We start from the raw sequence: 22251 nt of genomic DNA on the forward strand, positions 1-22251 counted from the left end.
AACCCGGTACCACTCGCACCCTAAGCGAGTATCATTCCCTAAACCAACGAACCTGGTGTGTGACTAAACATGCTCAACTCATAGACCTACCGTGTAGTTAGTTGCATTTAAATAGTCACTAATTTACTTTTGCAAAAACTCGGGTCCGTCCGGGATTTGAACCCAAGACCACTCGCACCCTAAGCGAGTATCATACCCCTAGACCAACGGACCATGTGTGTAACCAAACATGCTCAACTCATAGGCCTACCCTGTAGTTAGTTGCTTTTAAATAGTCACTAAATTACTTCTGCATATACTCGGGTCCGTCCGGGATTTGATCCCGGGACCACTCGCACCCTAAGCGAGTATCATTCCCTAAAACAACGAACCTGGTGTGTGACTAAACATGCTCAACTCATAAGCCTACCTTGAAGTTAGTAGCTTTTAAATAGTCACTAAATTACTTCGGCATATAATCGGGTCCGTCCGGGATTTGATCCCGGGACCACTCGCACCCTAAGCGAGTATCATTCCCCTAAACAAGCGGACCATGTGTGTAACTAAAAATGCTCAACTCATAGACCTACCCTGTAGTTAGTTCCATTTAAATAGTCACTAATTTACTTTTGCAAAAACTCGGGTCCGTCCGGGATTTGAACCCAAGACCACTCGCACCCTAAGCGAGTATCATACCCCTAGACCAACGGACCATGTGTGTAACCAAACATGCTCAACTCATAGGCCTACCCTGTAGTTAGTTGCTTTTAAATAGTCACTAAATTACTTCTGCATAAACTCGGGTCCGTCCGGGATTTGAATCCGGTACCACTCGCACCCTAAGCGAGTATCATACCCTAAACCAACGAACCTGGTGTGTGACTAAACATGCTCAACTCATAGACCTACCCTGTAGTTAGTTGCATTTAAATAGTCACTAATTTACTTTTGCAAAAACTCGAGTCCGTCCGGGTTTTGAACCTGGGACCACTCGCACCCTAAGCGAGTATCATACCCCTAGACTAAAGGACCATACGTGTAACCAAACATTCTCAACTCAAAGGCCTACCTTGAAGTTAGTAGCTTTTAAATAGTCACTAAATTACTTCGGCAAAAACTCGGCTCCGTCCGGGATTTTATCCCGGGATCACTCACACCCTAAGCGAGTATCATACCCCTAGACCAACGGACCATGTGTGTAACCAAACATGCTCAACTCATAGGCCTACCCTGTAGTTAGTTGCTTTTAAATAGTCAATAAATTACTTCTGCATAAACTCGGGTCCGTCCGGGATTTGAACCCGGTACCACTCGCACCCTAAGCGAGTATCATTCCCTAAAACAACGAACCTGGTGTGTGACTAAACATGCTCAACTCATAGGCCTACCTTGAAGTTAGTAGCTTTTAAATAGTCACTAAATTACTTCGGCAAAAACTCGGGTCCGTCCTGGATTTTATCCCGGGACCACTCACACCCTAAGCGAGTATCATACCCCTAGACCAACGGACCATGTGTGTAACCAAACATGCTCAACTCATAAGCCTACCCTGCAGTTAGTTGCTTTTAAATAGTCACTAAATTACTTCTGCATAAACTCGGGTCCGTCCGGGATTTGAATCCGGTACCACTCGCACCCTAAGCGAGTATCATACCCTAAACCAACGAACCTGGTGTGTGACTAAACATGCTCAACTCATAGACCTACCCTGTAGTTAGTTGCATTTAAATAGTCACTAATTTACTTTTGCAAAAACTCGAGTCCGTCCGGGTTTTGAACCTGGGACCACTCGCACCCTAAGCGAGTATCATACCCCTAGACTAAAGGACCATACGTGTAACCAAACATTCTCAACTCAAAGGCCTACCTTGAAGTTAGTAGCTTTTAAATAGTCACTAAATTACTTCGGCAAAAACTCGGCTCCGTCCGGGATTTTATCCCGGGACCACTCACACCCTAAGCGAGTATCATACCCCTAGACCAACGGACCATGTGTGTAACCAAACATGCTCAACTCATAGGCCTACCCTGTAGTTAGTTGCTTTTAAATAGTCAATAAATTACCTCTGCATAAACTCGGGTCCGTCCGGGATTTGAACCCGGTACCACTCGCACCCTAAGCGAGTATCATAACCTAAACCAACGAACCTGGTGTGTGACTAAACATGCTCAACTCATAGACCTACCCTGTAGTTAGTTGCATTTAAATAGTCACTAATTTACTTTTGCAAAAACTCAGGTCCGTCCGGGATTTGAACCTGTGACCACTCGCACCCTAAGCGAGTATCATACCCCTAGACTAAAGGACCATATGTTTAACCAAATATTCTCAACTCATAGGCCTACCTTGAAGTTAGTAGCTTTTATATAGTCACTAAATTTCTTCGGCAAAAACTCGGGTCCGCCCGGGATTTTATCCCGGGACCACTCACACCCTAAGCGAGTATCATACCCCTAGACCAACGGACCATGTGTGTAACCAAACATGCTCAACTCATAGGCCTACCCTGTAGTTAGTTGCTTTTAAATAGTCAATAAATTACTTCTGCATAAACTCGGGTCCGTCCGGGATTTGAACCCGGTACCACTCGCACCCTAAGCGAGTATCATAACCTAAACCAACGAACCTGGTGTGTGACTAAACATGCTCAACTCATAGACCTACCCTGTAGTTAGTTGCATTTAAATAGTCACTAATTTACTTTTGCAAAAACTCAGGTCCGTCCGGGATTTGAACCTGTGACCACTCGCACCCTAAGCGAGTATCATACCCCTAGACTAAAGGACCATATGTTTAACCAAATATTCTCAACTCATAGGCCTACCTTGAAGTTAGTAGCTTTTATATAGTCACTAAATTTCTTCGGCAAAAACTCGGGTCCGTCCGGGATTTTATCCCGGGACCACTCACACCCTAAGCGAGTATCATACCCCTAGACCAACGGACCATGTGTGTAACCAAACATGCTCAACTCATAGGCCTACCCTGTAGTTAGTTGCTTTTAAATATTCACTAAATAACTTCTGCATAAACTCGGGTCCGTCCGGGGTTTGAACCCGGTACCACTCGCACCCTAAGCGAGTATCATTCCCTAAACCAACGAACCTGGTGTGTGACTAAACATGCTCAACTCATAGACCTACCGTGTAGTTAGTTGCATTTAAATAGTCACTAATTTACTTTTGCAAAAACTCGGGTCCGTCCGGGATTTGAACCCAAGACCACTCGCACCCTAAGCGAGTATCATACCCCTAGACCAACGGACCATGTGTGTAACCAAACATGCTCAACTCATAGGCCTACCCTGTAGTTAGTTGCTTTTAAATAGTCACTAAATTACTTCTGCATATACTCGGGTCCGTCCGGGATTTGATCCCGGGACCACTCGCACCCTAAGCGCGTATCATTCCCTAAAACAACGAACCTGATGTGACTAAACATGCTCAACTCATAAGCCTACCTTGAAGTTAGTAGCTTTTAAATAGTCACTTAATTACTTCGGCATATACTCGGGTCCGTCCGGGATTTGATCCCGGGACCACTCGCACCCTAAGCGAGTATCATTCCCCTAAACAAGCGGACCATGTGTGTAACTAAAAATGCTCAACTCATAGACCTACCCTGTAGTTAGTTCCATTTAAATAGTCACTAATTTACTTTTGCAAAAACTCGGGTCCGTCCGGGATTTGAACCCAAGACCACTCGCACCCTAAGCGAGTATCATACCCCTAGACCAACGGACCATGTGTGTTACCAAACATGCTCAACTCATAGGCCTACCCTGTAGTTAGTTGCTTTTAAATAGTCACTAAATTACTTCTGCATAAACTCGGGTCCGTCCGGGATTTGAATCCGGTACCACTCGCACCCTAAGCGAGTATCATACCCTAAACCAACGAACCTGGTGTGTGACTAAACATGCTCAACTCATAGACCTACCCTGTAGTTAGTTGCATTTAAATAGTCACTAATTTACTTTTGCAAATACTCGAGTCCGTCCGGGTTTTGAACCTGGGACCACTCGCACCCTAAGCGAGTATCATACCCCTAGACTAAAGGACCATACGTGTAACCAAACATTCTCAACTCAAAGGCCTACCTTCAAGTTAGTAGCTTTTAAATAGTCACTAAATTACTTCGGCAAAAACTCGGCTCCGTCCGGGATTTTATCCCGGGATCACTCACACCCTAAGCGAGTATCATACCCCTAGACCAACGGACCATGTGTGTAACCAAACATGCTCAACTCATAGGCCTACCCTGTAGTTAGTTGCTTTTAAATAGTCAATAAATTACTTCTGCATAAACTCGGGTCCGTCCGGGATTTGAACCCGGTACCACTCGCACCCTAAGCGAGTATCATTCCCTAAAACAACGAACCTGGTGTGTGACTAAACATGCTCAACTCATAGGCCTACCTTGAAGTTAGTAGCTTTTAAATAGTCACTAAATTACTTCGGCAAAAACTCGGGTCCGTCCTGGATTTTATCCCGGGACCACTCACACCCTAAGCGAGTATCATACCCCTAGACCAACGGACCATGTGTGTAACCAAACATGCTCAACTCATAAGCCTACCCTGCAGTTAGTTGCTTTTAAATAGTCACTAAATTACTTCTGCATAAACTCGGGTCCGTCCGGGATTTGAATCCGGTACCACTCGCACCCTAAGCGAGTATCATACCCTAAACCAACGAACCTGGTGTGTGACTAAACATGCTCAACTCATAGACCTACCCTGTAGTTAGTTGCATTTAAATAGTCACTAATTTACTTTTGCAAAAACTCGAGTCCGTCCGGGTTTTGAACCTGGGACCACTCGCACCCTAAGCGAGTATCATACCCCCAGACTAAAGGACCATACGTGTAACCAAACATTCTCAACTCAAAGGCCTACCTTGAAGTTAGTAGCTTTTAAATAGTCACTAAATTACTTCGGCAAAAACTCGGCTCCGTCCGGGATTTTATCCCGGGACCACTCACACCCTAAGCGAGTATCATACCCCTAGACCAACGGACCATGTGTGTAACCAAACATGCTCAACTCATAGGCCTACCCTGTAGTTAGTTGCTTTTAAATAGTCAATAAATTACTTCTGCATAAACTCGGGTCCGTCCGGGATTTGAACCCGGTACCACTCGCACCCTAAGCGAGTATCATAACCTAAACCAACGAACCTGGTGTGTGACTAAACATGCTCAACTCATAGACCTACCCTGTAGTTAGTTGCATTTAAATAGTCACTAATTTACTTTTGCAAAAACTCAGGTCCGTCCGGGATTTGAACCTGTGACCACTCGCACCCTAAGCGAGTATCATACCCCTAGACTAAAGGACCATATGTTTAACCAAATATTCTCAACTCATAGGCCTACCTTGAAGTTAGTAGCTTTTATATAGTCACTAAATTTCTTCGGCAAAAACTCGGGTCCGTCCGGGATTATATCCCGGGACCACTCACACCCTAAGCGAGTATCATACCCCTAGACCAACGGACCATGTGTGTAACCAAACATGCTCAACTCATAGGCCTACCCTGTAGTTAGATGCTTTTAAATAGTCACTAAATTACTTCTGCATATACTCGGGTCCGTCCGGGATTTGATCCCGGGACCACTCGCACCCTAAGCGAGTATCATTCCCTAAAACAACGAACCTGGTGTGTGACTAAACATGCTCAACTCATAAGCCTACCTTGAAGTTAGTTGCATTTAAATAGTCACTAATTTACTTTTGCAAAAACTCGGGTCCGTCCGGGATTTGAACCCAAGACCACTCGCACCCTAAGCGAGTATCATACCCCTAGACCAACGGACCATGTGTGTAACCAAACATGCTCAACTCATAGGCCTACCCTGTAGTTAGTTGCTTTTAAATAGTCACTAAATTACTTCTGCATATACTCGGGTCCGTCCGGGATTTGATCCCGGGACCACTCGCACCCTAAGCGCGTATCATTCCCTAAAACAACGAACCTGATGTGACTAAACATGCTCAACTCATAAGCCTACCTTGAAGTTAGTAGCTTTTAAATAGTCACTTAATTACTTCGGCATATACTCGGGTCCGTCCGGGATTTGATCCCGGGACCACTCGCACCCTAAGCGAGTATCATTCCCCTAAACAAGCGGACCATGTGTGTAACTAAAAATGCTCAACTCATAGACCTACCCTGTAGTTAGTTCCATTTAAATAGTCACTAATTTACTTTTGCAAAAACTCGGGTCCGTCCGGGATTTGAACCCAAGACCACTCGCACCCTAAGCGAGTATCATACCCCTAGACCAACGGACCATGTGTGTTACCAAACATGCTCAACTCATAGGCCTACCCTGTAGTTAGTTGCTTTTAAATAGTCACTAAATTACTTCTGCATAAACTCGGGTCCGTCCGGGATTTGAATCCGGTACCACTCGCACCCTAAGCGAGTATCATACCCTAAACCAACGAACCTGGTGTGTGACTAAACATGCTCAACTCATAGACCTACCCTGTAGTTAGTTGCATTTAAATAGTCACTAATTTACTTTTGCAAAAACTCGAGTCCGTCCGGGTTTTGAACCTGGGACCACTCGCACCCTAAGCGAGTATCATACCCCTAGACTAAAGGACCATACGTGTAACCAAACATTCTCAACTCAAAGGCCTACCTTCAAGTTAGTAGCTTTTAAATAGTCACTAAATTACTTCGGCAAAAACTCGGCTCCGTCCGGGATTTTATCCCGGGATCACTCACACCCTAAGCGAGTATCATACCCCTAGACCAACGGACCATGTGTGTAACCAAACATGCTCAACTCATAGGCCTACCCTGTAGTTAGTTGCTTTTAAATAGTCAATAAATTACTTCTGCATAAACTCGGGTCCGTCCGGGATTTGAACCCGGTACCACTCGCACCCTAAGCGAGTATCATTCCCTAAAACAACGAACCTGGTGTGTGACTAAACATGCTCAACTCATAGGCCTACCTTGAAGTTAGTAGCTTTTAAATAGTCACTAAATTACTTCGGCAAAAACTCGGGTCCGTCCTGGATTTTATCCCGGGACCACTCACACCCTAAGCGAGTATCATACCCCTAGACCAACGGACCATGTGTGTAACCAAACATGCTCAACTCATAAGCCTACCCTGCAGTTAGTTGCTTTTAAATAGTCACTAAATTACTTCTGCATAAACTCGGGTCCGTCCGGGATTTGAATCCGGTACCACTCGCACCCTAAGCGAGTATCATACCCTAAACCAACGAACCTGGTGTGTGACTAAACATGCTCAACTCATAGACCTACCCTGTAGTTAGTTGCATTTAAATAGTCACTAATTTACTTTTGCAAAAACTCGAGTCCGTCCGGGTTTTGAACCTGGGACCACTCGCACCCTAAGCGAGTATCATACCCCCAGACTAAAGGACCATACGTGTAACCAAACATTCTCAACTCAAAGGCCTACCTTGAAGTTAGTAGCTTTTAAATAGTCACTAAATTACTTCGGCAAAAACTCGGCTCCGTCCGGGATTTTATCCCGGGACCACTCACACCCTAAGCGAGTATCATACCCCTAGACCAACGGACCATGTGTGTAACCAAACATGCTCAACTCATAGGCCTACCCTGTAGTTAGTTGCTTTTAAATAGTCAATAAATTACTTCTGCATAAACTCGGGTCCGTCCGGGATTTGAACCCGGTACCACTCGCACCCTAAGCGAGTATCATAACCTAAACCAACGAACCTGGTGTGTGACTAAACATGCTCAACTCATAGACCTACCCTGTAGTTAGTTGCATTTAAATAGTCACTAATTTACTTTTGCAAAAACTCAGGTCCGTCCGGGATTTGAACCTGTGACCACTCGCACCCTAAGCGAGTATCATACCCCTAGACTAAAGGACCATATGTTTAACCAAATATTCTCAACTCATAGGCCTACCTTGAAGTTAGTAGCTTTTATATAGTCACTAAATTTCTTCGGCAAAAACTCGGGTCCGTCCGGGATTATATCCCGGGACCACTCACACCCTAAGCGAGTATCATACCCCTAGACCAACGGACCATGTGTGTAACCAAACATGCTCAACTCATAGGCCTACCCTGTAGTTAGATGCTTTTAAATAGTCACTAAATTACTTCTGCATATACTCGGGTCCGTCCGGGATTTGATCCCGGGACCACTCGCACCCTAAGCGAGTATCATTCCCTAAAACAACGAACCTGGTGTGTGACTAAACATGCTCAACTCATAAGCCTACCTTGAAGTTAGTAGCTTTTAAATAGTCACTAAATTACTTCGGCATATACTCGGGTCCGTCCGGGATTTGATCCCGGGACCACTCGCACCCTAAGCGAGTATCATTCCCCTAAACAAGCGGACCATGTGTGTAACTAAAAATGCTCAACTCATAGACCTACCCTGTAGTTAGTTCCATTTAAATAGTCACTAATTTACTTTTGCAAAAACTCGGGTCCGTCCGGGATTTGAACCCAAGACCACTCGCACCCTAAGCGAGTATCATACCCCTAGACCAACGGACCATGTGTGTAACCAAACATGCTAAACTCATAGGCCTACCCTGTAGTTAGTTGCTTTTAAATAGTCACTAAATTACTTCTGCATAAACTCGGGTCCGTCCGGGATTTGAATCCGGTACCACTCGCACCCTAAGCGAGTATCATACCCTAAACCAACGAACCTGGTGTGTGACTAAACATGCTCAACTCATAGACCTACCCTGTAGTTAGTTGCATTTAAATAGTCACTAATTTACTTTTGCAAAAACTCGAGTCCGTCCGGGTTTTGAACCTGGGACCACTCGCACCCTAAGCGAGTATCATACCCCTAGACTAAAGGACCCTACGTGTAACCAAACATTCTCAACTCATAGGCCTACCTTGAAGTTAGTAGCTTTTAAATAGTCACTAAATTTCTTCGGCAAAAACTCGGGTCCGTCCGGGATTTTATCCCGGGACCACTCACACCCTAAGCGAGTATCATACCCCTAGACCAACGGACCATGTGTGTAACCAAACATGCTCAACTCATAGGCCTACCCTGTAGTTAGTTGCTTTTAAATAGTCACTAAATTACTTCTGCATAAACTCGGGTCCGTCCGGGGTTTGAACCCGGTACCACTCGCACCCTAAGCGAGTATCATTCCCTAAACCAACGAACCTGGTGTGTGACTAAACATGCTCAACTCATAGACCTACCGTGTAGTTAGTTGCATTTAAATAGTCACTAATTTACTTTTGCAAAAACTCGGGTCCGTCCGGGATTTGAACCCAAGACCACTCGCACCCTAAGCGAGTATCATACCCCTAGACCAACGGACCATGTGTGTAACCAAACATGCTCAACTCATAGGCCTACCCTGTAGTTAGTTGCTTTTAAATAGTCACTAAATTACTTCTGCATATACTCGGGTCCGTCCGGGATTTGATCCCGGGACCACTCGCACCCTAAGCGAGTATCATTCCCTAAAACAACGAACCTGGTGTGTGACTAAACATGCTCAACTCATAAGCCTACCTTGAAGTTAGTAGCTTTTAAATAGTCACTAAATTACTTCGGCATATACTCGGGTCCGTCCGGGATTTGATCCCGGGACCACTCGCACCCTAAGCGAGTATCATTCCCCTAAACAAGCGGACCATGTGTGTAACTAAAAATGCTCAACTCATAGACCTACCCTGTAGTTAGTTCCATTTAAATAGTCACTAATTTACTTTTGCAAAAACTCGGGTCCGTCCGGGATTTGAACTCAAGACCACTCGCACCCTAAGCGAGTATCATACCCCTAGACCAACGGACCATGTGTGTAACCAAACATGCTCAACTCATAGGCCTACCCTGTAGTTAGTTGCTTTTAAATAGTCACTAAATTACTTCTGCATAAACTCGGGTCCGTCCGGGATTTGAATCCGGTACCACTCGCACCCTAAGCGAGTATCATACCCTAAACCAACGAACCTGGTGTGTGACTAAACATGCTCAACTCATAGACCTACCCTGTAGTTAGTTGCATTTAAATAGTCACTAATTTACTTTTGCAAAAACTCGAGTCCGTCCGGGTTTTGAACCTGGGACCACTCGCACCCTAAGCGAGTATCATACCCCTAGACTAAAGGACCATACGTGTAACCAAACATTCTCAACTCAAAGGCCTACCTTGAAGTTAGTAGCTTTTAAATAGTCACTAAATTACTTCGGCAAAAACTCGGCTCCGTCCGGGATTTTATCCCGGGATCACTCACACCCTAAGCGAGTATCATACCCCTAGACCAACGGACCATGTGTGTAACCAAACATGCTCAACTCATAGGCCTACCCTGTAGTTAGTTGCTTTTAAATAGTCAATAAATTACTTCTGCATAAACTCGGGTCCGTCCGGGATTTGAACCCGGTACCACTCGCACCCTAAGCGAGTATCATAACCTAAACCAACGAACCTGGTGTGTGACTAAACATGCTCAACTCATAGACCTACCCTGTAGTTAGTTGCATTTAAATAGTCACTAATTTACTTTTGCAAAAACTCGGGTCCGTCCGGGATTTGAACCTGGGACCACTCGCACCCTAAGCCAGTATCATACCCCTAGACTAAAGGACCATATGTGTAACCAAATATTCTCAACTCATAGGCCTACCTTGAAGTTAGTAGCTTTTAAATAGTCACTAAATTTCTTCGGCAAAAACTCGGGTCCGTCCGGGATTTTATCCCGGGACCACTCACACCCTAAGCGAGTATCATTCCCTAAACCAACGAACCTGGTGTGTGACTAAACATGCTCAACTCATAGACCTACCGTGTAGTTAGTTGCATTTAAATAGTCACTAATTTACTTTTGCAAAAACTCGGGTCCGTCCGGGATTTGAACCTAGGACCACTCGCACCCTAAGCGAGTATCATACCCCTAGACCAACGGACCATGTGTGTAACCAAACATGCTCAACTCATAGGCCTACCCTGAAGTTAGTTGCTTTTAAATAGTCACTAAATTACTTCTGCATATACTCGGGTCCGTCCGGGATTTGATCCCGGGACCACTCGCACCCTAAGCGAGTATCATTCCCCTAAACAAGCGGACCATGTGTGTAACTAAAAATGCTCGACTCATAGACCTACCCTGTAGTTAGTTGCATTTAAATAGTCACTAATTTACTTTTGCAAAAACTCGGGTCCGTCCGGGATTTGAACCTGGGACCACTCGCACCCTAAGCGAGTATCATACCCCTAGACCAACGGACCATGTGTGTTACCAAACATGCTCATCTCATACGCCTACCCTGTAGTTAGTTGCTTTTAAATAGTCACTAAATTACTTCTGAATAAATTCGGGTCCGTCCGGGATTTGATCCCGGTACCACTCGCACCCTAAGCGAGTATCATTCCCTAAACCAACGAACCTGGTGTGTGACTAAACATGCTCAACTCATAGGCCTACCTTGAAGTTAGTAGCTTTTAAATAGTCACTAAATTACTTCGGCAAAAACTCGGGTCCGTCCTGGATTTTATCCCGGGACCACTCACACCCTAAGCGAGTATCATACCCCTAGACCAACGGACCATTTGTGTAACCGAACATGCTCAACTCATAGGCCTACCCTGCAGTTAGTTGCTTTTAAATAGTCACTAAATTACTTCTGCATAAACTCGGGTCCGTCCGGGATTTGAACCCGGTACCACTCGCACCCTAAGCGAGTATCATTCCCTAAACCAACGAACCTGGTGTGTGACTAAACATGCTCAACTCATAGACCTACCGTGTAGTTAGTTGCATTTAAATAGTCACTAATTCACTTTTGCAAAAACTCGAGTCCGTCCGGGATTTGAACCTAGGACCACTCGCACCCTAAGCGAGTATCATACCCCTAGACCAACGGACCATGTGTGTAACCAAACATGCTCAACTCATAGGCCTACCCTGTAGTTAGTTCCTTTAAAATAGTCAATAAATTACTTCTGCATAAACTCGGGTCCGTCCGGGATTTGAACCCGGTACCACTCGCACCCTAAGCGAGTATCATAACCTAAACCAACGAACCTGGTGTGTGACAAAACATGCTCAACTCATAGACCTACCCTGTAGTTAGTTGCATTTAAATAGTCACTAATTTACTTTTGCAAAAACTCGGGTCCGTCCGGGATTTGAACCTGGGACCACTCGCAACCTAAGCGAGTATCATACCCCTAGACCAACGGACCATGTGTGTAACCAAACATGCTCAACTCATAGGCCTACCCTGAAGTTAGTTGCTTTTAAATAGTCACTAAATTACTTCTGCAAATACTCGGGTCCGTCCGGGATTTGATCCCGGGACCACTCGCACCCTAAGCGAGTATCATTCCCCTAAACAAGCGGACCATGTGTGTAACTAAAAATGCTCGACTCATAGACCTACCCTGTAGTTAGTTGCATTTAAATAGTCACTAATTTACTTTTGCAAAAACTCGGGTCCGTCCGGGATTTGAACCTGGGACCACTCGCACCCTAAGCGAGTATCATACCCCTAGACCAACGGACCATGTGTGTTACCAAACATGCTCATCTCATAGGCCTACCCTGTAGTTAGTTGCTTTTAAATAGTCACTAAATTACTTCTGAATAAACTCGGGTCCGTCCGGGATTTGATCCCGGTACCACTCGCACCCTAAGCGAGTATCATTCCCTAAACCAACGAACCTGGTGTGTGACTAAACATGCTCAACTCATAGGCCTACCTTGAAGTTAGTAGCTTTTAAATAGTCACTAAATTACTTCGGCAAAAACTCGGGTCCGTCCTGGATTTTATCCCGGGACCACTCACACCCTAAGCGAGTATCATACCCCTAGACCAACGGACCATTTGTGTAACCGAACATGCTCAACTCATAGGCCTACCCTGCAGTTAGTTGCTTTTAAATAGTCACTACATTACTTCTGCATAAACTCGGGTCCGTCCGGGATTTGAACCCGGTACCACTCGCACCCTAAGCGAGTATCATTCCCTAAACCAACGAACCTGGTGTGTGACTAAACATGCTCAACTCATAGACCTACCGTGTAGTTAGTTGCATTTAAATAGTCACTAATTCACTTTTGCAAAAACTCGGGTCCGTCCGATATTTGAACCTAGGACCACTCGCACCCTAAGCGAGTATCATACCCCTAGACCAACGGACCATGTGTGTAACCAAACATGCTCAACTCATAGGCCTACCCTGTAGTTAGTTGCTTTTAAATAGTCAATAAATTACTTCTGCATAAACTCGGGTCCGTCCGGGATTTGAACCCGGTACCACTCGCACCCTAAGCGAGTATCATAACCTAAACCAACGAACCTGGTGTGTGACTAAACATACTCAACTCATAGACCTACCCTGTAGTTAGTTGCATTTAAATAGTCACTAATTTACTTTTGCAAAAACTCGGGTCCGTCCGGGATTTGAACCTGGGACCACTCGCACCCTAAGCGAGTATCATACCCCTAGACTAAAGGACCATATGCGTAACCAAATATTCTCAATTCATAGGCCTACCTTGAAGTTAGTAGCTTTTAAATAGTCACTAAATTTCTTCGGCAAAAACTCGGGTCCGTCCGGGATTTTATCCCGGGACCACTCACACCCTAAGCGAGTATCATGCCCCTAGACCAACGGACCATGTGTGTAACCAAACATGCTCAACTCATAGGCCTACCCTGTAGTTAGTTGCTTTTAAATAGTCACTAAATTACTTCTGCATAAACTCGGGTCCGTCCGGGATTTGAACCCGGTACCACTCGCACCCTAAGCGAGTATCATTCCCTAAACCAACGAACCTGGTGTGTGACTAAACATGCTCAACTCATAGACCTACCGTGTAGTTAGTTGCATTTAAATAGTCACTAATTCACTTTTGCAAAAACTCGGGTCCGTCCGGGATTTGAACCAAGGACCACTCGCACCCTAAGCGAGTATCATACCCCTAGACCAACGGACCATGTGTGTAACCAAACATGCTCAACTCATAGGCCTACCCTGAAGTTAGTTGCTTTTAAATAGTCACTAAATTACTTCTGCATATACTCGGGTCCGTCCGGGATTTGATCCCGGGACCACTCGCACCCTAAGCGAGTATCATTCCCCTAAACAAGCGGACCATGTGTGTAACTAAAAATGCTCAACTCATAGACCTACCCTGTAGTTAGTTCCATTTAAATAGTCACTAATTTACTTTTGCAAAAACTCGGGTCCGTCCGGGATTTGAACTCAAGACCACTCGCACCCTAAGCGAGTATCATACCCCTAGACCAACGGACCATGTGTGTAACCAAACATGCTCAACTCATAGGCCTACCCTGTAGTTAGTTGCTTTTAAATAGTCACTAAATTACTTCTGCATAAACTCGGGTCCGTCCGGGATTTGAATCCGGTACCACTCGCACCCTAAGCGAGTATCATACCCTAAACCAACGAACCTGGTGTGTGACTAAACATGCTCAACTCATAGACCTACCCTGTAGTTAGTTGCATTTAAATAGTCACTAATTTACTTTTGCAAAAACTCGAGTCCGTCCGGGTTTTGAACCTGGGACCACTCGCACCCTAAGCGAGTATCATACCCCTAGACTAAAGGACCATACGTGTAACCAAACATTCTCAACTCAAAGGCCTACCTTGAAGTTAGTAGCTTTTAAATAGTCACTAAATTACTTCGGCAAAAACTCGGCTCCGTCCGGGATTTTATCCCGGGATCACTCACACCCTAAGCGAGTATCATACCCCTAGACCAACGGACCATGTGTGTAACCAAACATGCTCAACTCATAGGCCTACCCTGTAGTTAGTTGCTTTTAAATAGTCAATAAATTACTTCTGCATAAACTCGGGTCCGTCCGGGATTTGAACCCGGTACCACTCGCACCCTAAGCGAGTATCATAACCTAAACCAACGAACCTGGTGTGTGACTAAACATGCTCAACTCATAGACCTACCCTGTAGTTAGTTGCATTTAAATAGTCACTAATTTACTTTTGCAAAAACTCGGGTCCGTCCGGGATTTGAACCTGGGACCACTCGCACCCTAAGCCAGTATCATACCCCTAGACTAAAGGACCATATGTGTAACCAAATATTCTCAACTCATAGGCCTACCTTGAAGTTAGTAGCTTTTAAATAGTCACTAAATTTCTTCGGCAAAAACTCGGGTCCGTCCGGGATTTTATCCCGGGACCACTCACACCCTAAGCGAGTATCATTCCCTAAACCAACGAACCTGGTGTGTGACTAAACATGCTCAACTCATAGACCTACCGTGTAGTTAGTTGCATTTAAATAGTCACTAATTTACTTTTGCAAAAACTCGGGTCCGTCCGGGATTTGAACCTAGGACCACTCGCACCCTAACCGAGTATCATACCCCTAGACCAACGGACCATGTGTGTAACCAAACATGCTCAACTCATAGGCCTACCCTGAAGTTAGTTGCTTTTAAATAGTCACTAAATTACTTCTGCATAAACTCGGGTCCGTCCGGGATTTGATCCCGGGACCACTCGCACCCTAAGCGAGTATCATTCCCCTAAACAAGCGGACCATGTGTGTAACTAAAAATGCTCGACTCATAGACCTACCCTGTAGTTAGTTGCATTTAAATAGTCACTAATTTACTTTTGCAAAAACTCGGGTCCGTCCGGGATTTGAACCTGGGACCACTCGCACCCTAAGCGAGTATCATACCCCTAGACCAACGGACCATGTGTGTTACCAAACATGCTCATCTCATACGCCTACCCTGTAGTTAGTTGCTTTTAAATAGTCACTAAATTACTTCTGAATAAATTCGGGTCCGTCCGGGATTTGATCCCGGTACCACTCGCACCCTAAGCGAGTATCATTCCCTAAACCAACGAACCTGGTGTGTGACTAAACATGCTCAACTCATAGGCCTACCTTGAAGTTAGTAGCTTTTAAATAGTCACTAAATTACTTCGGCAAAAACTCGGGTCCGTCCTGGATTTTATCCCGGGACCACTCACACCCTAAGCGAGTATCATACCCCTAGACCAACGGACCATTTGTGTAACCGAACATGCTCAACTCATAGGCCTACCCTGCAGTTAGTTGCTTTTAAATAGTCACTAAATTACTTCTGCATAAACTCGGGTCCGTCCGGGATTTGAACCCGGTACCACTCGCACCCTAAGCGAGTATCATTCCCTAAACCAACGAACCTGGTGTGTGACTAAACATGCTCAACTCATAGACCTACCGTGTAGTTAGTTGCATTTAAATAGTCACTAATTCACTTTTGCAAAAACTCGAGTCCGTCCGGGATTTGAACCTAGGACCACTCGCACCCTAAGCGAGTATCATACCCCTAGACCAACGGACCATGTGTGTAACCAAACATGCTCAACTCATAGGCCTACCCTGTAGTTAGTTCCTTTAAAATAGTCAATAAATTACTTCTGCATAAACTCGGGTCCGTCCGGGATTTGAACCCGGTACCACTCGCACCCTAAGCGAGTATCATAACCTAAACCAACGAACCTGGTGTGTGACAAAACATGCTCAACTCATAGACCTACCCTGTAGTTAGTTGCATTTAAATAGTCACTAATTTACTTTTGCAAAAACTCGGGTCCGTCCGGGATTTGAACCTGGGACCACTCGCAACCTAAGCGAGTATCATACCCCTAGACCAACGGACCATGTGTGTAACCAAACATGCTCAACTCATAGGCCTACCCTGAAGTTAGTTGCTTTTAAATAGTCACTAAATTACTTCTGCAAATACTCGGGTCCGTCCGGGATTTGATCCCGGGACCACTCGCACCCTAAGCGAGTATCATTCCCCTAAACAAGCGGACCATGTGTGTAACTAAAAATGCTCGACTCATAGACCTACCCTGTAGTTAGTTGCATTTAAATAGTCACTAATTTACTTTTGCAAAAACTCGGGTCCGTCCGGGATTTGAACCTGGGACCACTCGCACCCTAAGCGAGTATCATACCCCTAGACCAACGGACCATGTGTGTTACCAAACATGCTCATCTCATAGGCCTACCCTGTAGTTAGTTGCTTTTAAATAGTCACTAAATTACTTCTGAATAAACTCGGGTCCGTCCGGGATTTGATCCCGGTACCACTCGCACCCTAAGCGAGTATCATTCCCTAAACCAACGAACCTGGTGTGTGACTAAACATGCTCAACTCATAGGCCTACCTTGAAGTTAGTAGCTTTTAAATAGTCACTAAATTACTTCGGCAAAAACTCGGGTCCGTCCTGGATTTTATCCCGGGACCACTCACACCCTAAGCGAGTATCATACCCCTAGACCAACGGACCATTTGTGTAACCGAACATGCTCAACTCATAGGCCTACCCTGCAGTTAGTTGCTTTTAAATAGTCACTACATTACTTCTGCATAAACTCGGGTCCGTCCGGGATTTGAACCCGGTACCACTCGCACCCTAAGCGAGTATCATTCCCTAAACCAACGAACCTGGTGTGTGACTAAACATGCTCAACTCATAGACCTACCGTGTAGTTAGTTGCATTTAAATAGTCACTAATTCACTTTTGCAAAAACTCGGGTCCGTCCGATATTTGAACCTAGGACCACTCGCACCCTAAGCGAGTATCATACCCCTAGACCAACGGACCATGTGTGTAACCAAACATGCTCAACTCATAGGCCTACCCTGTAGTTAGTTGCTTTTAAATAGTCAATAAATTACTTCTGCATAAACTCGGGTCCGTCCGGGATTTGAACCCGGTACCACTCGCACCCTAAGCGAGTATCATAACCTAAACCAACGAACCTGGTGTGTGACTAAACATACTCAACTCATAGACCTACCCTGTAGTTAGTTGCATTTAAATAGTCACTAATTTACTTTTGCAAAAACTCGGGTCCGTCCGGGATTTGAACCTGGGACCACTCGCACCCTAAGCGAGTATCATACCCCTAGACTAAAGGACCATATGCGTAACCAAATATTCTCAATTCATAGGCCTACCTTGAAGTTAGTAGCTTTTAAATAGTCACTAAATTTCTTCGGCAAAAACTCGGGTCCGTCCGGGATTTTATCCCGGGACCACTCACACCCTAAGCGAGTATCATGCCCCTAGACCAACGGACCATGTGTGTAACCAAACATGCTCAACTCATAGGCCTACCCTGTAGTTAGTTGCTTTTAAATAGTCACTAAATTACTTCTGCATAAACTCGGGTCCGTCCGGGATTTGAACCCGGTACCACTCGCACCCTAAGCGAGTATCATTCCCTAAACCAACGAACCTGGTGTGTGACTAAACATGCTCAACTCATAGACCTACCGTGTAGTTAGTTGCATTTAAATAGTCACTAATTCACTTTTGCAAAAACTCGGGTCCGTCCGGGATTTGAACCAAGGACCACTCGCACCCTAAGCGAGTATCATACCCCTAGACCAACGGACCATGTGTGTAACCAAACATGCTCAACTCATAGGCCTACCCTGAAGTTAGTTGCTTTTAAATAGTCACTAAATTACTTCTGCATATACTCGGGTCCGTCCGGGATTTGATCCCGGGACCACTCGCACCCTAAGCGAGTATCATTCCCCTAAACAAGCGGACCATGTGTGTAACTAAAAATGCTCGACTCATAGACCTACCCTGTAGTTAGTTGCATTTAAATAGTCACCAATTTACTTTTGCAAAAACTCGGGTCCGTCCGGGATTTTAACCTGGGACCACTCGCACCCTAAGCGAGTATCATACCCCTAGACCAACGGACCATGTGTGTTACCAAACATGCTCATCTCATAGGCCTACCCTGTAGTTAGTTGCTTTTAAATAGTCACTAAATTACTTCTGCATAAACTCGGGTCCATCCGGGATTTGAACCCGGTACCACTCGCACCCTAAGCGAGTATCATTCCCTAAACCAACGAACCTGGTGTGTGACTAAACATGTTCAACTCATAGGCCTACCTTGAAGTTAGTAGCTTTTAAATAGTCACTAAATTACTTCGGCAAAAACTCGGGTCCGTCCTGGATTTTATCCCGGGACCACTCACACCCTAAGCGAGTATCATACCCCTAGACCAACGGACCATGTGTGTAACCAAACATGCTCAACTCATAGGCCTACCCTGCAGTTAGTTGCTTTTAAATAGTCACTAAATTACTTCTGCATAAACTCGGGTCCGTCCGGGATTTGAATCCTGTACCACTCGCACCCTAAGCGAGTATCATACCCTAAACCAACGAACCTGGTGTGTGACTAAACATGCTCAACTCATAGACCTACCCTGTAGTTAGTTGCATTTAAATAGTCACTAATTTACTTTTGCAAAAACTCGGGTCCGTCCGGGATTTGAACCTGTGACCACTCGCACCCTAAGCGAGTATCATACCCCTAGACTACAGGACCATATGTGTAACCAAATATTCTCAACTCATAGGCCTACCTTGAAGTTAGTAGCTTTTAAATAGTCACTAAATTTCTTCGGCAAAAACTCGGGTCCGTCCGGGATTTTATCCCGGGACCACTCACACCCTAAGCTAGTATTATACCCCTAGACCAACGGACCATGTGTGTAACCAAACATGCTCAACTCATAGGCCTACCCTGTAGTTAGTTGCTTTTAAATAGTCACTAAATTACTTCTGCATAAACTCGGGTCCGTCCGGGATTTGAACCTGGGACCACTCGCACCCTAAGCGAGTATCATTCCCCTAAACAAGCGGACCATGTGTGTAACTAAAAATGCTCGACTCATAGACCTACCCTGTAGTTAGTTGCATTTAAATAGTCACTAATTTACTTTTGCAAAAACTCGGGTCCGTCCGGGATTTGAACCTGGGACCACTCGCACCCTAAGCGAGTATCATACCCCTAGACCAACGGACCATGTGTGTTACCAAACATGCTCATCATAGGCCTACCCTGTGGTTAGTTGCTTTTAAATAGTCACTAAATTACTTCTGCATAAACTCGGGTCCGTCCGGGATTTGAACCCGGTACCACTCGCACCCTAAGCGAGTATCATTCCCTAAACCAACGAACCTGGTGTGTGACTAAACATGCTCAACTCATAGGCCTACCTTGAAGTTAGTAGCTTTTAAATAGTCACTAAATTACTTCGGCAAAAACTCGGGTCCGTCCTGGATTTTATCCCGGGACCACTCACACCCTAAGCGAGTATCATACCCCTAGACCAACGGACCATGTGTGTAACCAAACATGCTCAACTCATAGGCCTACCCTGCAGTTAGTTGCTTTTAAATAGTCACTAAATTACTTCTGCATAAACTCGGGTCCGTCCGGGATTTGAATCCGGTACCACTCGCACCCTAAGCGAGTATCATACCCTAAACCAACGAACCTGGTGTGTGACTAAACATGCTCAACTCATAGACCTACCCTGTAGTTAGTTGCATTTAAATAGTCACTAATTTACTTTTGCAAAAACTCGGGTCCGTCCGGGATTTGAACCTGTGACCACTCGCACCCTAAGCGAGTATCATACCCCTAGACTACAGGACCATATGTGTAACCAAATATTCTCAACTCATAGGCCTACCTTGAAGTTAGTAGCTTTTAAATAGTCACTAAATTTCTTCGGCAAAAACTCGGGTCCGTCCGGGATTTTATCCCGGGACCACTCACACCCTAAGCGAATATCATACCCCTAGACCAACGGATCATGTGTGTAACCAAACATGCTCAACTCATAGGCCTACCCTGTAGTTAGTTGCTTTTAAATAGTCACTAAATTACTTCTGCATAAACTCGGGTCCGTCCGGGATTTGAACCCGGTACCACTCGCACCCTAAGCGAGTATCATTCCATAACCAACGAACCTGGTGTGTGACTAAACATGCTCAACTCATAGACCTACCGTGTAGTTAGTTGCATTTAAATACTAACTAATTTACTTTTGCAAAAACTCGGGTCCGTCCGGGATTTGAACCTAGGACCACTCGCACCCTAAGCGAGTATCATACCCCTAGACCAACGGACCATGTGTGTAACCAAACATGCTCAACTCATAGGCCTACCCTGAAGTTAGTTGCTTTTAAATAGTCACTAACTTACTTCTGCATATACTCGGGTCCGTCCGGGATTTGATCCCGGGACCACTCGCACCCTAAGCGAGTATCATTCCCCTAAACAAGCGGACCATGTGTGTAACTAAAAATGCTCGACTCATAGACCTACCCTGTAGTTAGTTGCATTTAAATAGTCACTAATTTACTTTTGCAAAAACTCGGGTCCGTCCGGGATTTGAACCTGGGACCACTCGCACCCTAAGCGAGTATCATACCCCTAGACCAACGGACCATGTGTGTTACCAAACATGCTCATCTCATAGGCCTACCCTGTAGTTAGTTGCTTTTAAATAGTCACTAAATTACTTCTGCATAAACTCGGGTCCGTCCGGGATTTGAACCCGGTACCACTCGCACCCTAAGCGAGTAGTATTCCCTAAACCAACGAACCTGGTGTGTGACTAAACATGCTCAACTCATAGGCCTACCTTGAAGTTAGTAGCTTTTAAATAGTCACTAAATTACTTCGGCAAAAACTCGGGTCCGTCCTGGATTTTATCCCGGGACCACTCACACCCTAAGCGAGTATCATACCCCTAGACCAACGGACCATGTGTGTAACCAAACATGCTCAACTCATAGGCCTACCCTGTAGTTAGTTGCTTTTAAATAGTCACTAAATTACTTCTGCATAAACTCGGGTCCGTCCGGGATTTGAACCCGGTACCACTCGCACCCTAAGCGAGTATCATACCCTAAACCAACGAACCTGGTGTGTGACTAAACATGCTCAACTCATAGACCTACCCTGTAGTTAGTTGCATTTAAATAGTCACTAATTTACTTTTGCAAAAACTCAGGTCCGTCCGGGATTTGAACCTGGGACCACTCGCACCCTAAGCGAGTATCATACCCCTATACTACAGGACCATATGTGTAACAAAATATTCTCAACTCATAGGCCTACCTTGAATATAGTAGCTTTTAAATAGTCACTAAATTTCTTCGGCAAAAACTCGGGTCCGTCCGGGATTTTATCCCGGGACCACTCACACCCTAAGCGAGTATCATACCCCTAGACCAACGGACCATGTGTGTAACCAAACATGCTCAACTCATAGGCCTACCCTGTAGTTAGTTGCTTTTAAATAGTCACTAAATTACTTCTGCATAAACTCGGGTCCGTCCGGGATTTGAACCCGGTACCACTTGCACCCTAAGCGAGTATCATTCCCTAAACCAACGAACCTGGTGTGTGACTAAA

General features: G+C 45.0%; 18 non-coding genes across 18 annotated transcripts; all 18 read right to left on the reverse strand.

The window, feature by feature from the left end:
* Window positions 1-141: 141 nt before the first annotated feature.
* On the reverse strand, window positions 142-213 carry TRNAP-AGG (transfer RNA proline (anticodon AGG)). Its single transcript has one exon. It is a non-coding gene; the product is annotated as a tRNA-Pro (tRNA).
* Window positions 214-620: 407 nt separating this feature from the next.
* On the reverse strand, window positions 621-692 carry TRNAP-AGG (transfer RNA proline (anticodon AGG)). Its single transcript has one exon. It is a non-coding gene; the product is annotated as a tRNA-Pro (tRNA).
* Window positions 693-3174: 2482 nt separating this feature from the next.
* On the reverse strand, window positions 3175-3246 carry TRNAP-AGG (transfer RNA proline (anticodon AGG)). The gene has a single exon. It is a non-coding gene; the product is annotated as a tRNA-Pro (tRNA).
* Window positions 3247-3651: 405 nt separating this feature from the next.
* On the reverse strand, window positions 3652-3723 carry TRNAP-AGG (transfer RNA proline (anticodon AGG)). The gene has a single exon. It is a non-coding gene; the product is annotated as a tRNA-Pro (tRNA).
* A 2003-nt stretch (window positions 3724-5726) lies between these two features.
* Window positions 5727-5798, reverse strand: TRNAP-AGG (transfer RNA proline (anticodon AGG)). The gene has a single exon. It is a non-coding gene; the product is annotated as a tRNA-Pro (tRNA).
* Window positions 5799-6203: 405 nt separating this feature from the next.
* Window positions 6204-6275, reverse strand: TRNAP-AGG (transfer RNA proline (anticodon AGG)). Its single transcript has one exon. It is a non-coding gene; the product is annotated as a tRNA-Pro (tRNA).
* Window positions 6276-8438: 2163 nt separating this feature from the next.
* On the reverse strand, window positions 8439-8510 carry TRNAP-AGG (transfer RNA proline (anticodon AGG)). The gene has a single exon. It is a non-coding gene; the product is annotated as a tRNA-Pro (tRNA).
* Window positions 8511-9236: 726 nt separating this feature from the next.
* On the reverse strand, window positions 9237-9308 carry TRNAP-AGG (transfer RNA proline (anticodon AGG)). The gene has a single exon. It is a non-coding gene; the product is annotated as a tRNA-Pro (tRNA).
* A 1524-nt stretch (window positions 9309-10832) lies between these two features.
* On the reverse strand, window positions 10833-10904 carry TRNAP-AGG (transfer RNA proline (anticodon AGG)). The gene has a single exon. It is a non-coding gene; the product is annotated as a tRNA-Pro (tRNA).
* Window positions 10905-11152: 248 nt separating this feature from the next.
* Window positions 11153-11224, reverse strand: TRNAP-AGG (transfer RNA proline (anticodon AGG)). The gene has a single exon. It is a non-coding gene; the product is annotated as a tRNA-Pro (tRNA).
* Window positions 11225-12429: 1205 nt separating this feature from the next.
* Window positions 12430-12501, reverse strand: TRNAP-AGG (transfer RNA proline (anticodon AGG)). The gene has a single exon. It is a non-coding gene; the product is annotated as a tRNA-Pro (tRNA).
* Window positions 12502-13865: 1364 nt separating this feature from the next.
* TRNAP-AGG (transfer RNA proline (anticodon AGG)) lies at window positions 13866-13937 on the reverse strand. Its single transcript has one exon. It is a non-coding gene; the product is annotated as a tRNA-Pro (tRNA).
* Window positions 13938-15622: 1685 nt separating this feature from the next.
* On the reverse strand, window positions 15623-15694 carry TRNAP-AGG (transfer RNA proline (anticodon AGG)). The gene has a single exon. It is a non-coding gene; the product is annotated as a tRNA-Pro (tRNA).
* A 1205-nt stretch (window positions 15695-16899) lies between these two features.
* Window positions 16900-16971, reverse strand: TRNAP-AGG (transfer RNA proline (anticodon AGG)). The gene has a single exon. It is a non-coding gene; the product is annotated as a tRNA-Pro (tRNA).
* Window positions 16972-18335: 1364 nt separating this feature from the next.
* Window positions 18336-18407, reverse strand: TRNAP-AGG (transfer RNA proline (anticodon AGG)). The gene has a single exon. It is a non-coding gene; the product is annotated as a tRNA-Pro (tRNA).
* A 1366-nt stretch (window positions 18408-19773) lies between these two features.
* TRNAP-AGG (transfer RNA proline (anticodon AGG)) lies at window positions 19774-19845 on the reverse strand. The gene has a single exon. It is a non-coding gene; the product is annotated as a tRNA-Pro (tRNA).
* A 1042-nt stretch (window positions 19846-20887) lies between these two features.
* TRNAP-AGG (transfer RNA proline (anticodon AGG)) lies at window positions 20888-20959 on the reverse strand. The gene has a single exon. It is a non-coding gene; the product is annotated as a tRNA-Pro (tRNA).
* Window positions 20960-21207: 248 nt separating this feature from the next.
* Window positions 21208-21279, reverse strand: TRNAP-AGG (transfer RNA proline (anticodon AGG)). The gene has a single exon. It is a non-coding gene; the product is annotated as a tRNA-Pro (tRNA).
* Window positions 21280-22251: the final 972 nt, after the last annotated feature.

This window comes from Phalangium opilio, unplaced genomic scaffold, assembly GCF_054372755.1.
Source record: "Phalangium opilio isolate 3A_F unplaced genomic scaffold, DU_Popi_V2 ptg000060l_1, whole genome shotgun sequence".
In the NCBI taxonomy this organism is placed as follows: Eukaryota; Metazoa; Arthropoda; class Arachnida; order Opiliones; family Phalangiidae; genus Phalangium; species Phalangium opilio.